General features: G+C 40.8%; 1 pseudogene; it reads right to left on the bottom strand.

Annotated features, from left to right (window-relative positions):
- LOC132296002 (leucine-rich repeat receptor protein kinase MSP1-like) overlaps nt 1–15,854 on the bottom strand; it is a 60,291-nt pseudogene extending 44,437 nt beyond the window's left edge.
- Between the last annotated feature and the right edge of the window lie 1,246 nt (nt 15,855–17,100).

Here is a 17,100-nt window from a genome sequence, read left to right as displayed (position 1 = left end):
ACATGACATATTTAGAGCTCTGAATCAGCTTTCCAAATCTTCAAGCGGTTCATCATTCGGAGTTTGGAGCAGAGAGTTATGATCTTCTTATCATAGGTGCTCAGAACTGCCTGGCAGCAATGAATTTCTGCCTTGCTCTTCAATTTCGACCAACCATCCTTGAGAATTGGATCTCCACCAAAACATGAAGTTTTTAGACCTATGAATTAGCTTTCCAAATCTTCAAATGGTTCATCATTTGGAGTTCAGAGCGCAAAGTTATGGCCGTTTTACCAAAGTAGGTCCGGGCGGAGCAAACCAAGCATAAGGCATTCTGGCCAATTTTCGAGTGCTCGAGGCCTTATTTCGAGTGCTCAAAATTAGGGCAGATTGCTTCACGAGATCAGCAGTGGAGTTAGGATTTTGCTCGTCATTTTGACCCAAAAAGCTCGAGAACTGGACTTCCATCATAACATGAAAGATTTAGAGCTCTGAATTAGCTTTCTAAATCTTCAAACGGTTCATCATTCGGAGCTCGGAGCAGAGAGTTATGGCCTTGTTACCAGAGGTGCGCAGAACTGCCTGGCAGCACTGAAGTACTTCCTTTCTCCCCATTTTCGACCAACCAGACTTGAGATTTGGGTCTTCATCAAAACATGAAGTTTTTAAAGCTCTGAATCATCTCTCCAAATCTTTAAACGGTTTGTCATTCAGAGTTTGGAGCGCAAAGTTATGGCCATTTCATCAAAGTAGGTCTGGGCGGAGCAAGTGAAGCATGGAGCTTTTTACACTAAATTCGAGTGCTCGAGGCCCTATTTCGAGCACTCGAAATTTGGGCAGTTTGCTCCACGAGACAGCCCACTTATGCTCTGAAATTTCCAACTTTGGATTTCCCTATTAATGAGGTGGTTGGGGATGTTTTTTGGAGGAGAGAGAGGGTTTTGTTGGAGGACAAAAGGCAACCAAAGGCCACACATTTCATATCCTTCATTTTTAACAAGATAGAGGGAGAGAAGAGAGCAAGAAAAGAAGGTGTTCTTAAAGCTTAAAGGAGGGAGCTCGAAAATTGGAGATGGAGTTCAAGCTTCTTCTTCATTCTAAGGCTCCAATGGGTAACTAACTCTTCTTCTAGGGAGGTGATGAAGTCCCTCTCTTGTAAGCATGTCCTAGGGTAGTCTATTTTGGTGGATTGTAATGTATATTTCTATGGTCTTTTTCATAACTAAGAGCCTTTCATTTGTTGTAATGAATGTTTATATATGTATGGTTGATTTCTTCAAGTTCATTATCTTGATTGTTAGGTGATGTCTTGTATGAATCTTATTGCTTGAGTTTTCATGGTGAGAATGGGAACAAGGTTATGAAATGGTTTCATGGCATGTTGATAGGTGACTTTGATAGACCATTGCTTTGGAAATCCTTTGATGGTGTATGCTTAATCTCTAGCTCCATGTGCTTCATCATTTTGTCAAGAACTTGATAGTCTTTCATTTAAGTAAATGTGTATAAGCTACACTTTAGTTAGGTAGTCTAAGCATGTTTACCCTTTTGATAGATTATACTTGTTTGAGACTTAATGTACTTCTTGATCAATTACATGGCAACCATGTGTTGTTATGTAATTCTTGACCATTATATGTTATTTTTCCCCTTAATTAGTTCTAATCTAGCATGTGTATAGGGATGGAGACGGATTCATCTCCCTAGTCTTCTCTACTTGCATTTCACCTCTTTATATTCCTTGCAATCTACTGTTTTATGCATCTTAATTTCATAGCTTTAGTGACAAACCAAGCAAAAACCCTATTCCCCCTTATCATTCTAAAACGATTCTAGACGTTTAGGTTGCCTTAAACTAGCGCAGTCCCAGTGGTTCGACTTACCCGACCAATAGCCCTATTTTACAATGATTCGTGCTATTGCGAAGGTTGATGTATAGTTGATCAACCGATCAATTTTTAGCGCCATTGCCGGGGACTGCAAATGGTTTAGCAACCAAAGTTTAGGGTTAATTTTAGTTTGATTGTGAATATTGTGTCTTGTGAATATTCCTTATGTGTTTTGACTATCTTTGTGTTTTAAGTGTTGTAAGATTCTAGGGACTCGAAGCTCGCCGTGGGAATGCTAGCAAATTGTAAGTCTAGAGGACCCCAGGTAAGTCTCGTGACTTCTAGTTTCGAGTTGTGAATATTGTGCATGTGTTAAATCTAGTTTTAGTTTAGTTGTGAAGCCCTTGTTGAGGCTCTTATCCTGTTTTAATTTCGTGTTCAAGCATCGGTCCTTGTCGTGGCCAATTTAATTTTTGTCTTGATAATTGAGGAGAAAGGGAATATCATATGTGGAGGTTATGGTGATGAAGTCTTGTGTTGATTGCTTTGTGTGTTGTTGAATTACTCCTAGATGGAGAATAATTATCTCCCAACTCAATTCTACACACCACATGCGTTTTGTGTTTTTTGCTCTAGTAATACACATCATACAAGAGATTGTCTTCCAACGAGACAATTCTCGGATTTTTATCTAGAGCAACCAAATGCAAATTTCTCTGAACCGGGTAGTGATCCATACTTCAATGGTTATAACTCGGGTTCAGGAGATCATCAAAACTTCTTGTGGCATGACATAGGAAATTCAGCCCCACAATCTCTTGGGCAACATTTTCACTCCAATTTTCAACCCAATGATCATTATTTCCAGCCCTCTTCTTCTCCTTTTCTACCGTCTCCATTGGATGAGTTAATAGCTGCCAACGAACAAATGATAGAGTCTATGCATACGCAAATAATGGAGTGCAACAAGCAAATGTTGGATGACATTGTTAGCATGCAATCCACCGCCTATTCTCATTCCCAATCTAGAGTTGATTTAGATGACCAGATAGCCCAAATTCAACAAATGGTTGATGTTCTCAATCAGGATAAGGAAGAAGAATTTCCAATTGAACTTGTGGTCAATCCAAAAGAGAATTCTGTGAATGATGAGTTTACTTCTAGTAATTTTCATCACGAGAATGTTCAAGTGGTTACCGCATGTGAAAATGAAGAAATAGTGGGTGAAGATCAAATTGTCGCCACACAAAAAATTGAAGAATTTGTGGTTTAAAATGAGGAAATTAATGATGATGAGATTGTATCCTATAAAAATCCAGCACAGCCCCTACATAATCCCTTGCTTGATGCATCTCCTTTAATGGAGGATCCTCTAAAAACATGCTTAGCTCATTTTAATTATGAGGATTTTGATGTTGCCAATTCTGTTTGCGAGGTCAATTATTTGCTTGATATCCCTCCTATTCATTCTCTTCCTTTATCAACATCAAATGTATCCCTCTCTTGGGAGCTTGCACTTCCTCTCATTCCTTCTCCTGAGTTATCTCAAGCTATTGAGCCCGAACCGCCGGAGAAGTGTGAGGAGGATGTTGAAAGTCTGAAGGATAACTTGTTGAGCATTCCCGTGCTCAATATGACCCTTCATAAGTCATTGCTTGGTGCACCTTCACCTAATCCATCTTTCCATAATCCAAATAAGCCCCATAATCCAAAGTTTTTCATTGAGGATGAAGAGTGGGTTGAGGTCTTTCCGCTACCTCTTTTCCACTTTTGTCTTCAAGCTCTTCCTCCTTCGCTTTTAAAAGAATTATCCTATTTGGGGAAGCTTGAATCTCTTGAGAGACATGGTATAGGGTAAGAAGGACTAACCTGATCTCGGTGTGTCTAGCTATCGAGATTTTTGAGGATTAGTACCTGCTCTAACTTCGTCTAGCTATCGACATTAAATTTAGCAAAACAAGGGAAGCAATTCTTTCAATTTTCAAGCTTCCTTCTCTTTGAAATTGCTCGTGCCTTGCAAAATTTTCTGGGAAACGGTTTAGAAAAGCCAAAAATTTGATTTTTCTTAGACCTTCTCAACTCTAATTTTCATTCCCGAAAATTTCCATCGCTTCCTAGCAATTTAATCAGATCTTAGGAATGCTACTCATGTGCATAATGTCTCATTTGTAATGCATTCTTGAAAATTTTCGCAAAATCATCCATGCATTGAAATTCTTGCACTATTTAAAATTTTTCCATGCATTTGCAATGTTTGAAAAATTTTCAAAATTCCCCATGCATTGTCCCATGCAAAATTTCAATTTCTTTCCATGTATGCAAAGCTTCAAAAATCCATCCATGCATTAGATTGGAATAATGTGCAAAGTTTTAAAATTTTCCATGCATGGCTTGAATTGAAGCTGCTGCTTGCAATGATTTTTCAATGCATGGGAATGACATGAAAAATTTTTGATGCATGGAATGGCATGCAAAGTTTTCAAAATTTTCCTAAAAATCTATCCATGCATTGGATTGGAATAGCATGCAAAGTTTCCAATGATTTTCCAATACAAAGTCTCCATTTCTTCCCATGCATGCCAAGCTTGAAAATTTCATTTTTGAGAAATTCATCCATTTTGCATCATGTTGCAATGTATCAAGCTTGGAAAATTTTCCATTGACATAATGTTGCAATTGTTAAAAAATCCTTCCCAGTGATTTCATCCGCCTAGCATGCTCACTGCCTCCGGTTCGAGGGCTCTAGCACTCATTCCGAGTGCTCAACATTTCATCTCATAAGCCTCTTCATTTTCGAGCCTACTGATCCAATTTCGAGCAATCTACTGTCTTTGTCGAGTGCTCGCTGATGCCTCCAATCTTGCATGCACCACTGTCCTAATTTCGAGTATTAAAAATCCAAGTTCGAGTGCTCGTAGCTGCACTCCAATTTCAGCACATCATTTGCAGCTACGGTCTCCATTTCGAGCCCTCGAATCCCAATTTCGAGTGCTCGAACCTCCATCACAATCTTCCCTCTCCTCCACAAACCCCCCTCAACCATGCGAACCAAGCATCAACCAACCTCAACTTCCAACATCCAACTCCATGCCCTGCATGCATGTAAGCCCATGCATGCATGCCCCTCAACCAGCCACCTTCAAAATCAACTAACCTCAACCTCACAAACTCCACCCTCCAATCACCTCCCACCTCTCAGTACTCCACTCAACACAACCCCACGACCTGCATTCACTCACTCATATCCTCTTGGCACCACCCAACTCCACCTCTTGGCCAACCAAAAACCCACAACCCATTCCCACCTATGCATGCATGCATGCAAGCTCCATGCAGGCATGCAACTTCCCCATCAAACCCTTCCCATGCAACCACCTGGAGAGTGCTCGAGCACTCTCCCGCAGCACCAACCAAACCAGCCTCTCTCTCCATCAAACCATAAACCATAAACCATGCCTCCTGCAACCAACCCCTCTCCAACACCATCCACCCTCTCGGCACTTCCACAAATCCACCACCAACCTTCAAGAACCCCCACCCAACCCCTCTCGGCATCATCCTCAACCTTCTCTCTCTCTCTTACCACTCTCGGCTTCTCACTCTCGGCCACCTTAACTCCAACCCACCAACCTCTCACCATGCATGCCCTCAAGCACACCACCCACACCCATGCACACCTCTATGCATGTACACCATGCAAGCCACCACCATCCCTCATCAACTCTCTCTTATTCCACAACCCACCATCACCAATCTACACCTCTTCAACCTTTCCCTCACTCACTGCCAAGACTTCGAGCACTCGAAGTCCCATTTCGAGTGCTCGAAGTGTGAAGCACAATACACCATCCTCACATTCCAAGCCCTCACAACCAACCTCCCAACCTCATGCATTTCCTTCCTCTCGGCTTCTCTCCATTCCCTTCACTCCCTCGGCATCAAACACCAAACCAACCTTCCTCATCTCATTTCTCTCTCTCCACAGCACAACCACCCCCTCAACACCATGCACACACCACCCCCAAGCAACCAACCTCCAATCCCCAAACCAACCACTCTCGGCATATCTCTCTGCAACCCAAAACACCAACCCCATAACCTCATCTCCATAAACCATGCATGTATTTCAACACCACCCCATCAACCACAAACCAGCCTCTCGCAGCCAACCATGCAAACCAACTTCTCTCTCTTCCACCATCCTTCCTCTCAACCCCAACATCAACCAACCAAACCCACAACCCAACACCACCATGCTCGGGCACCCCTCCTGCATGCACACATCTCTCGGCATCTTCCACCATCTGTTTTCCTACAGAAATTAATAGTACTAATAATAATAATAATACTAAATAAATAAATAAATTTTTTGGCATTATTTTGTTTTGCATTTTACGCTTATGGCTAATGTCAGCATTTGTCTTTTGTTTGGATTTTTTATCTTGCACTAAAATTTAGGTTAGTGTTTTAATTTCTGTTTTGGTTTTTCTTACGAGACCTATGCTTTTACTTGTGTACATTAGTTGTGTTTTGATAGGTCTTCATATCCAAGTTTGGGGGAAGCCGTTGCGCACTCACATGGCTGAACATTTACGTCGTCGTCACTCCACTTGGTATTATTGTTCCTTTCCCCCCTTTTTGCTCTTATTTTGATTTACTTGTCTTCTCACATTGAGGACAATGTGACATTCAAGTTTGGGGGTGCATTTATGCATTTTTGGTTTCATAAATTTTTGCTAAGGAATGATAGTATAACTTGGAACTTGTCGGAGACAAAGCATATGTTTAATATCTTGTGTATAGAAGCAATGGACATTTTTGAAAATAAAGAAAAATTTGAGTTGAAATGATCATGTGGATTCAAATTAGTCTGTATAAATGTCTCAATTAGATTCTTGCTGGATTTGACACTCTTTTAAGCTTCACAATGCACAGATGCACATTGGAAACTTAACTGTGAGGCATGCAACTTAATCGACCTTGACCTTGGCCTAGTTAATCTGATTTGATGAACCTAATAGATAAATATCTTTGGCATGATTTAAGTTGTCTAAAAAAAAAAAAAAAAACTGAGAAAGAAAGAAAAAATGACCAGTTGACGTTCGTAGCCTTTCCAACTCGAGCTATTAAGCCCTTTGGAGTGTCTCTTCACTTAACACCCTGAAGCCATCTGGTTTGGGAGTTGTTGGCCTAACACTTGCTACAAGGGTTGGTTAGAAAGCTTAAAGGACTTTAACATTGCATGGTCAGTCAAAAAAATTGTAATAAACATGGTTCGCTAGAGTTCGTAGCCTTTCCAACTTGAGCTATTAAGCCCTTTGGAGTGTCTCTACACTTAACACCCTAAAGTCATCTGGTTTGGGAGTTGTTGGCCTAACGCTTGCTACATAGGTTGGTTAGAAAGCTTAAGGGACTTCAGCATTGCACAATCATCTTATGTTTCACTTCTGAGTTACAATAAATTATCAACAAGCAACAAAAGTTGTCTTGTAAATAAAATCATGCCTTAGGGACCTCATTTAAAGGGGAATTCAATGATTTGAAAACTTGTGCTTTAGAATTGGAAAAGAAAGTAAAAGCCGCATGTTGAGAATCCAATTCACTTTCACTGAAGCTAGAGTTGATTTCCATTCAAGAGATGATAATTGAGTTATTTATATAGACTTTGATGTTGATGCATGTATGTGGAAATGTAATTAGCCAATTTTTGTATCAATGCTTCATATATGCAAGGTAGTCTTTCCAATGACCCCATCTCCAGTTCTTTGTTGTTTCAAATTGTATTTGAGCTATGTTTGTACTTCATTTCACCATGGATGATATTTTTGTGGTAGCATGCCCATGGTTGTATTTTCATTGAAGTATTCATTTTGGTTTTGCTAAGGGACTAGCAAAATGTAAGTTTGGGGGTGTGATAAGCGCCGAATATTGCATATTCAAGCGCCCTTAATTGCATTATTTAAGTCCATTGTTTGTTTAATTATGTAGATTACCTTCATATGCACGTTTTGCGTATTTTCAGGTTCATTGGCCAAAAAGAAGCAAGAAGGATGCTTTGTGGAGTTTTGAACATCAAAGGTCACAATGCTGAATTTCTGGCAGCAGTGGAACCTGGACTTTGCTCACCATTTTGACCTTGAAAACTCAATAACTGGACTTCCCTCATAACATGACATATTTAGAACTCTGAATCAGCTTTCCAAATCTTCAAGCGGTTCATCATTCGGAGTTCGGAGCAGAGAGTTATGATCTTCTTATCATAGGTGCTCAGAACTGCCTGGCAGCAATGAATTTCTGCCTTGCTCTTCAATTTCGACCAACCATCCTTGAGAATTGGATCTCCACCAAAACATGAAGTTTTTAGACCTCTGAATTAGCTTTCCAAATCATCAAACGGTTCATCATTTGGAGTTCATAGCACAAAGTTATGGCCGTTTTACCAAAGTAGGTCCGGGCAGAGCAAACCAAGCATAAGGCATTCTGGCCAATTTTCGAGTGCTCGAGGCCTTATTTCGAGTGCTCGAAATTAGGGCAGATTGCTTCACGAGATCAGCAGTGGAGTCAGGACTTTACTCGCCATTTTGACCCAGAAAGCTCGAGAACTAGACTTCCATCATAACATGAAAGATTTAGAGCTCTGAATTAGCTTTCTAAATCTTCAAACGGTTCATCATTCGGAGCTCGGAGCAGAGAGTTATAGCCTTGTTACCAGAGGTTCGCAGAATTGCCTGGCAGCACTGAAGTACTGCCTTTCTCCCCATTTTCGACCAACCAGACTTGAGATTTGGGTCTTCATCAAAACATGAAGTTTTTAAAGCTCTGAATCAGCTCTCCAAATCTTTAAACGGTTCTTCATTCAGAGTTTGGAGCGCAAAGTTATGGCCATTTCATCAAAGTAGGTCTGGACGGAGCAAGTGAAGCATGGAGCTTTTTACACTAAATTCGAGTGCTCGAGGCCCTATTTTGAGCACTCGAAATTTGGGCAGTTTGCTCCACGAGACAGCCCACTTGTGCTCTGAAATTTCCAACTTTGGATTTCCCTATTAATGAGGTGGTTGGGGATGTTTTTTGGAAGAGAGAGAGGGTTTTGTTGGAGGACAAAAGGCAACCAAAGGCCACACATTCATATCCTTCATTTTTTACAAGATAAGAGGAGAGAGAGGAGAGAAAAGAAAGGGGTTCTTCAAGCTAACAAAGGGGAGCTCGAAAATTGGAGATGGAGTTCAAGCTTCTTCTTCATTCTAAGGCTCCAATGGGTAACTAACTCTTCTTCTAGGGAGGTGATGAAGCCTCCCTTGTAAGCATACTCTAGTTTTGTTCTTAATTTGGGGAATGAAGTATGTATGTGGTATTTTTCATAATCTAGAGCTCTACACATGTTGTAATGGATCTTAATTTCTATTAATGATTATGTTGAGTTTTATCATCTTGTTTTAGGTTATATTCTCTCATGATTTTATAGCTTGCATCTTCATAGTGGGAATGGAGATGAGATTATGAAATGGTTTTCTTGGCATGTCTTGTGAAGGTTTTGATAGTCCATTCCTAGGAACGATGAACCATACTACACCCCTAGTTTAATGTAATTAAGTAGATGGTTCATACCAACCGTGGATAGATTATACTTAGTCTTTGATTACGTGTGCATTTACTATACAAAGTAAGGGATTTGATAGGCCATTCCTAGGGGATTATACTTAGATAGTTTATACTTAGCTCTTGATTGTATGAACTTCTTGAAGATAGTGTAGTTATCATGCATCTCTACATATCATGGTCATTTACATAAGTAGCTCCCCAAGTTAATTGCAAGCTAGCATGTTTATGAGGTGTGTGTTGGATTCATTTCCTTAGTCCTCTCCACCTAAGTTTCACTCCTTTTAATCTCCTTCCATTTATTATTTTATGCATCTTTACATTTCTAGCTTAGTGACAAACCAATCAACAACTCTTTATTACACCTTATCACTCTAAAATGACTCTAGACACTTAGGTTGCCATAGATTAGCGCAGTTCCAGTGGTTCTTACCCGACCAATAGCCCTATTTTACAATGATTCGTGCTATTGCGAAGGTTGATGTATAGTTGATTAACCGATCACTTGGCTGGAGCTGCATCTTGTTCTTCTAACTGAATAACATCTCGACAATCCCCTGACTTATCTTCTTCTATGATTTCGGCCATATTGGCCGACATATCACTCCATAACATTGCCCGTCTTTCGGCGAGATATGCTCTCAGTCGTGCCATGCTAGCTTTAAATGCGAGCATTTTCTCCTTTTCCTTTTGGGCTTGGTCCATTAACAACCTGTTGTTCATCAACTTCAACTATCGGCCTTGGCTCGTAGATAACACTTGGCCTTGATAGTTCCTTAAATAAATCGGATAAGTCCCCGTCTATCAGATTTTTCCTCATCGTCGCCTTCTCAGGCTTGCCATACTTGTCACAACCAATGAGCCTCACAGGACCCATTTCCTCCTCATATAAAATTGCATCAGCCACATGGACCCGAGCTTCGAAAGGCTTATTGTTTCCCCATATGACTTGGATTTCATCCCCATCCCAAAAAATCATAAACTGGTGGAGGGTAGAAGGGATGCAGAAATGTGGGTGTAACCAATCACGCCCAATCAAAGCGTTGTAAGCCGCCCTTGCGTCGACCACGAAGAATGTAGGCATGGTCTTACATTTTCCAACTATCATTTCCAAGGTGACCACCCCTCTGGTCCTGGCTCTGCCCCCCGTGAAATTACTGACTGCCAAGTCAATGGGAATCAAGTCATCTTCCGTTTTTTGCAGCAACCTCATAGTGTTGATATAGAGTGGTTTCAAGTGTTGAGACATCGCCGCAGAAGGCTTCTCAAAAATCACCCTAGCCGCCTGATCTCTCCCAATAGTCATTGACTCATCATCTCGTGGTTTAGCTCTTATCACAGCGACTTTCTGTTTCTTATCTTCGGTGATCGACTCAGATGGGTTCTCAACAATCTCCGGAACTTCCTGGCCTTCATCATCGATCACCTCGACGTCTCCTTCCATGGCGGAGGGTTGATCAGGCTTAGCCTCAAAAATATGAGGCAAGGTAAGAACCATATTGCAATTCACAATTCCTTCAAATGAACCAAATTTGATACCTTTTGAACCATCACCCTGGTCATCCAGGTCAAGTTCATCATCACCAAATCCTACTTCATCTTCAGCTTCTCTCATAGAGGAAGATGCATATTTCTCTTCAATGCCTCCATTTCCGTTTGCACTATTTTCCTTGGATTTTCCTTTCGGATCACTTTTTGAATCTTGCTTGATAGGTTCTCTCCTAAGCAAAGTCACTTTCTCTGGTTGTGGAGTTGAATATTTCTTTTCCATTCTTTTTAACTCAGTTTTCATCCGCTGCCAACGTCTTACTTGAGTGCGAGTCATGAATGCTGGCGGGATATCCCTAACCCTAGAGAACTTTGGATGACTCACCCTTGACCATCGACCATCGTCAATGACTGGTGGCTTGACCATCCTTTGCCTATGGTTTGGGTGGTTAACTGATGTCTCAGCCTAGCGAGCCACATTTGAGTTATGCTCCCTAGGCTTCCAGACAGCATGAGTAAGATTCCTTGACCGACTGTTGGAGTTCACTTCTCGCCTTCGCTTGTGATGCTCATTGGTATTAGACCTTCTATCAGGCCATGTTAATCGACTTGTCACAAGCACCCTAGACGAGGGTGACCTAGGTCTGTTTTCATGACGTGAACTTCCAGGACGTCCCCAAGTGTCGCTATGGAACCTCTCTCGGTCCCTTCCAATGTCTGTCTTACATTTAGAGCATAATCCTTGCTTGATCAACGCCAGTTGAGCCTCTGGCAACTCTTTTTCTAAGTCATCCTTAGACCTTGGAGTTTCCTTAACCATTGGTTTCTTTCCTTCAGCCTTGCTTTCTCTGTTAGCTGAAGTATCCTCAAAATCAATTCTTCTCCGTGGCCTGCTGGCCATTGAGATTTCGACCATGTTACTGCTGACCAAGCCTAGGAATGGATCGCTGTCAACTCTCATCACCTCTTTCTTCTTCTCCGGGAACTTCCATGCCCCCTTCTCAATCTGTGCCTGAATCACATTACAAAAGACAACATAATTATTAGTTGCGTGATTCCAGGAGTGATGATATTTGTAATACTCTCGACCGTTGATTTCGTCAGCTGAAGGTATTTTATGTACCCCAGTGACTTTGATAATTTTATCAGACAACAGGTGGTCAAAGATTTGCTCTGTTTTACTTATATCGAAAGCATATTGTTTGCCAGCCTCAAAGATATTCCTTTTGGCTGAAGATGATGAGGGTTGAACACCGCTAACAGTCTCTAAGGGCTTAGCTAAAGCTTTACATAAATATGGTTTTTTTGAAATAATTTCAACAGCATCGACCTCTAGGTCATCGTATACTGTATAAACCATGTGTATTTCATAATTAGGGTCATTAAAATAGGTGCCCCGAGAGGAGTTTTTCCTCTCATTTTCCTCTCGTAGGATTTTTTCATACTTGGTAACCCTATCGGCTAATTGGAATAAATCTCCAAAATGAGTACCCTCGAACTTCTTTTGTAGTTCAAAGTCTAAGCCGCTAAGAACCAAGTTGACAAACTCTTCTTCAGGAAAAGTAAGTTGGCACCTATTTCGTGCCTTCTTAAACCTAGCCAAAAATGTCTAAACATCCTCATTTGGCAACTGATGGATCCTAGATAGGTCGGACATAGAGACTTCTGGTTATGTCCTATAAAACTGATCATGGAACACATCCTGCATCTGTTGCCAAGTATGGATAGAATTTGGTGGCAAGTTTAGATACCACTTGAAGGTAGTCTCAGTGAGGGTGTTAGAGAATAGCTTCATTTTATACCAATCGTTGTTACTGAGTGGCCCATATTTTAATGTGAAATGGCTAATGTACTTAAGAGTCGATTGGTTGCCTTCTCCTGAGAAGGTTACAAAGTTTGGCACCCGAAAATTTTGGGGAAAATCCATCCGATTCATCCAGTCAGGAAATGGGTGCCTAAAAGTAGGTCGAGTAGCCCTTTTTAAGGCTGGTCCATACTGTTCTTTTATGACCTCAGCCAATTGTTCCCTAGTCATGACCATAGGTGGGACTTGGTTCTGAAAAGGAACATTGGGCCAAGGGTTATGTCCCTCTTGCCCCCCTGGGTTCGCAGCCTGAGGTGGCAAGACTTGAGGTTGAAAATGAGGAGGTCGACCATTAGGTTGGTCATGATTCCTCCATCTTGGTTGTTGGTGACCATTCACTCCTTGCTCTACTGGATGGACTTGTGGTGGAATTGGAGCTACTGGTTGAGGACCATTAACCATGGGATGTGGCTGGGCACCTCTTTCTGGTTGACCAACTTGTTGAGGAGGAAACTGGTCCATGGGTCTATCATTTTGGTTTTCTAACCTAGGCGGCTAAGCAATAACCTACCTATCAATACGAGTCACTAAGGCATTAATCACCTCATTCAGCTGTTGGAGCTGAGTATTAGTCATGTGGGATGAAGCCACTAATGGCTCCATATTTTTGTTGATTTCCCAAGCGACTTGGCGTTGGGAAGCCTCCACTCTACTTTCAAATCGTGTCACCATATTGCTGACACTTTCGACCGCCATTTGGTGGCTGGCCTGATGTCCCTCTTCATGCTCAGACCCGGAATCTTGCATGATGGGAGCAGGCTGATTTTCTTCCTGATCTTCCCTTTGAGGGTTAGCTTGTCCAGCTGAAGTCTGAGTCTGTGACCTAGTCTCGACGACCATTCACGAATAAAACACTTGTCCCACCAGGCATACCAAAGTTGTTTGGCTCACAAAGTGGTCTGAGGTCGCTAGCCAATGAATGGCTGACCTAGAACGCGGGCGTGCCAGAGTCCTGATGGACTCGAATATTTCTTGCCAAACTATTCCTATCGGGTCGGGTCACCGACCTAAGGTGATTCAGGCGAAAGTTGGAGAGTATGAATGACCCTCTCCTTAAGGTTGCTATTGCCTTTAAGAAAGGACTTTAAACATTTAAGATGAGTATCAATTAGAAGTAACTTAAACTGAACAATAAATATACCTGAATCTACAAACCTTTCTTCATTGAACTTGACTGATTACAATGATGAATGAATTACAAACTCTTGATTGAAATGGAAACTAAAGTATTGAATGCTAAAAGATAAACTAAGTACTGAACTGATAGTGCTAAGCTAAACTTGCTGAAATAAAAGCTAAGTGATAAACTGAACTTGATGAAATAAAAGCTAAGTGCTAAGTGATATGAATGCTAAAGGTTGAACTTTAGAAATGGTCTTGGACCCCCTCCTTGTAAGCCTTGAGTGGGTATTTATAGAAGCCTCTATCTAGTGTTGTTCCTTTCAACCGTTTCTCTAGAAATTGATTGGTTGTAAGTTGAAAGTGATTTTACCTAACCACCTTGCTGAGATAGCCAGGTTTACTGACTTGCACATCCCTCTATAGGCAGATACAAGTATGTCTGACATAGTATTTTTGACTAGATGGTGCATATTCCTTCATGCTTGATGGTTTTGGTCTTCAAGCCATTTTTAGCTCTATGCACCTGTCATGCTTGGCTTGATCTGTATACTGGCTTGGCATCATCTGATTACTGACAAATCTGACTTTCTTCATCAGATGTAGGTCAGAACCTTCCATATGGGGTTTTGAATCTCTAGACCTCTGACATGGTCAAGTTGTCCTTTTCTATTTCAAGCTCTTTTCACGTTTTTAGACTTGACTTGTTGGGTTCTTAAATCATTGGGATTCACAGCCGATCTTAATTTGAATTACCCCAAAGATTCTTCAAGTGATTATGACCCGAGACCCCTGATGATGACCATATTTGGTCATGAGTCTTGATCATGGCCATAGTGACTAAAAATCTTGGTTAAGATTCATGATCGTGACCATTATAACCGAGAGTCTTATGATCATTATGACCGAGAGAAATAACGGTCGAGACTCTTGATCATGGCTGGTTATGAGTCTTTGGAGAGATTTTGGATTGTGACCATTATGACTGAGAGTCTTATGACCATGACTGTTGTGACTGAGAAAGTTGTGACTGAGAGTATTTTGGCCTAAACTCATGACCATAAGACTGAGACTCTCATAACCATAGTGACAGATAGGATTTTGACTGAAAACTCATGACCATGACCATTGAGACCGAAAGTCATAACCATAGTAACTGAGAAGGTTTTGGCCTAAACTCATGACCATAGTGACTGAGACTCTCATGACTATAGTGACTGAGAAGATTTTGGCCTAAAACTCATGACCATGACCATTGAGACCGAAAGTCATAACCATAGTGACTGAGAAGGTTTTGGCCTAAACTCATGACCATAGTGACTGAGACTCTCATGACTATAGTGACTGAGAAGATTTTGGCCTAAAACTCATGACCATGACCATTGAGACCGAAAGTCATAACCATAGTGACTGAGAAGGTTTTGGCCTAAACTCATGACCATGAGACTGAGACTCTCATGATCATAGTGACTGAGAAGATTTTGGCTTAAAACTCATGATCATGAAGACTGAGAGGATTTTCGCCTAAGTTCATGACCATATTGACTGAGAAGATTTTGGCTTAAAACTCATGACCATGAGACCGAGAGTCTCAATCATGGCCGGTTATGAGCTCAAAACCTCATCTCAGTCTTAATGGCCTAAAAATTCCACTCTTCTTAATTCTCAATCTTAAATCTGATCACCATGATTAGAAATTAATCTTCCGCCCCAATGATCATGGGTTGACCCAAAATTCCGACCTTGTAATTTCTGACCACGTGGCATGATTGCCTCGAATTATATTTTAGGTGTTAACAAGTGGAGAGTTTTCCGATTGCAGGATCGAGGCGTCCGGTCAGACCAGGCGAACCGGCCCTCGGGTCACCGAGATTTAAAGCGATGACCCTATCTCCGTCGCAATATACGCCGGCGAAGTTGTAGGGCTCCACCGTGAAATCCCATGTGGAGAAGAAGTCTGATCCCGGCATGTCTTCTAGGGCATTTCAAAGCGATGACCCTGTATCCGTCGCAACCTTTGATTGATATATAGTTCAGGGATCATCCATTTGACAGAGAGGGGCAACCACCCTTTGAAACTCCCCCATCTCTCTAAGCAGCAAGCCTCATTCTTAAACTAATGAGTTTTGAAACCCTACACAAAAGCAAGATTGCAGTTGCAGAGAGAGAGAGAGGGCAAGTTCAGAGTTGAGAACGAGAATAGAGATGGAGGCGACTGAGGAGGCTGAAATGATTTGCCCTGAAATCATACATATATATATATATATATATATATATATATATATATATATATATATATATTATTATTTTTTTTGACCTTGATTGTGATTCAGAAAAAATAATTTAATATACTTTACTTTTGAGAAAAAATAATAATAATAATAATAAAATAATTTAATGTGATATTAATAAAATATTAGGGACAATATGGTAATTTCAAAAAAAATATTTTCTTTATGTGATATTAATAAAATACTAGAGGGTGTTTTAGTCATTTAACATGATCAGTGGTCGGAATAAAATGCCGATCAATTTGAAGGGAGGTCAGTGTAATTTTTGAAATGTAAAGACTACCGCCTGTAATTAGGCCTACCTTCAGAAAAGGTAAGCGAAATTATCCCCATATATCCATTACAATAACTTCAAAGCATGCCTTGTCCACACCTCGACCCTATATTTCAATGGTTGAAACTTGACATGCACTGCGGTCATTCGAAGTTCGTTCCAGATGTGTAATAACTTCAATGCATGTGTTGTCCCCACCTCGACCCTATATTTCAATGGTTGAAACTTGACATGCACTCCGGTCATATGAAGTTCATTCCATATGCTATCTTATTTTTTTAACCCAGAAGACACGACACAATGAAGGTCTCATTCCACCAAGACTTTCCAAATGCTAATATATTTTTCAACTCAATGAATTTCTACTTCTCTAAATCTCTCTCTTGAGATTTTAATTGTTATGGGCTCTCTCTTCTACAAGTCTAACCCAAAAAACACAACTGAAATTATTAGATGTCTTATTCCACGAAGACTTTCCAATTTTCTAACCCATAAAACACGACACAATGAAATTATACTTGCGTGACTTGGAAGGAGAACCTTACAGGAAAGACTATGCTTTAAAGAATTTTCCTAGATCCATCTATATAAGAAAAGGCCATAGTCTAATGGTCTCTATGTCGAGCCTCAAATCTGTTTAGAACAAAATGAGTGTATGAA

The sequence above is a fragment of the Cornus florida genome, unplaced genomic scaffold (genome assembly GCF_030987335.1).
Source record: "Cornus florida cultivar Cherokee Brave unplaced genomic scaffold, ASM3098733v1 CherokeeBrave_3.0.0_Hap2_Chr02, whole genome shotgun sequence".
NCBI lineage: Eukaryota > Viridiplantae > Streptophyta > Magnoliopsida > Cornales > Cornaceae > Cornus > Cornus florida.
This window is presented reverse-complemented; position numbering and strand designations above follow the sequence as displayed.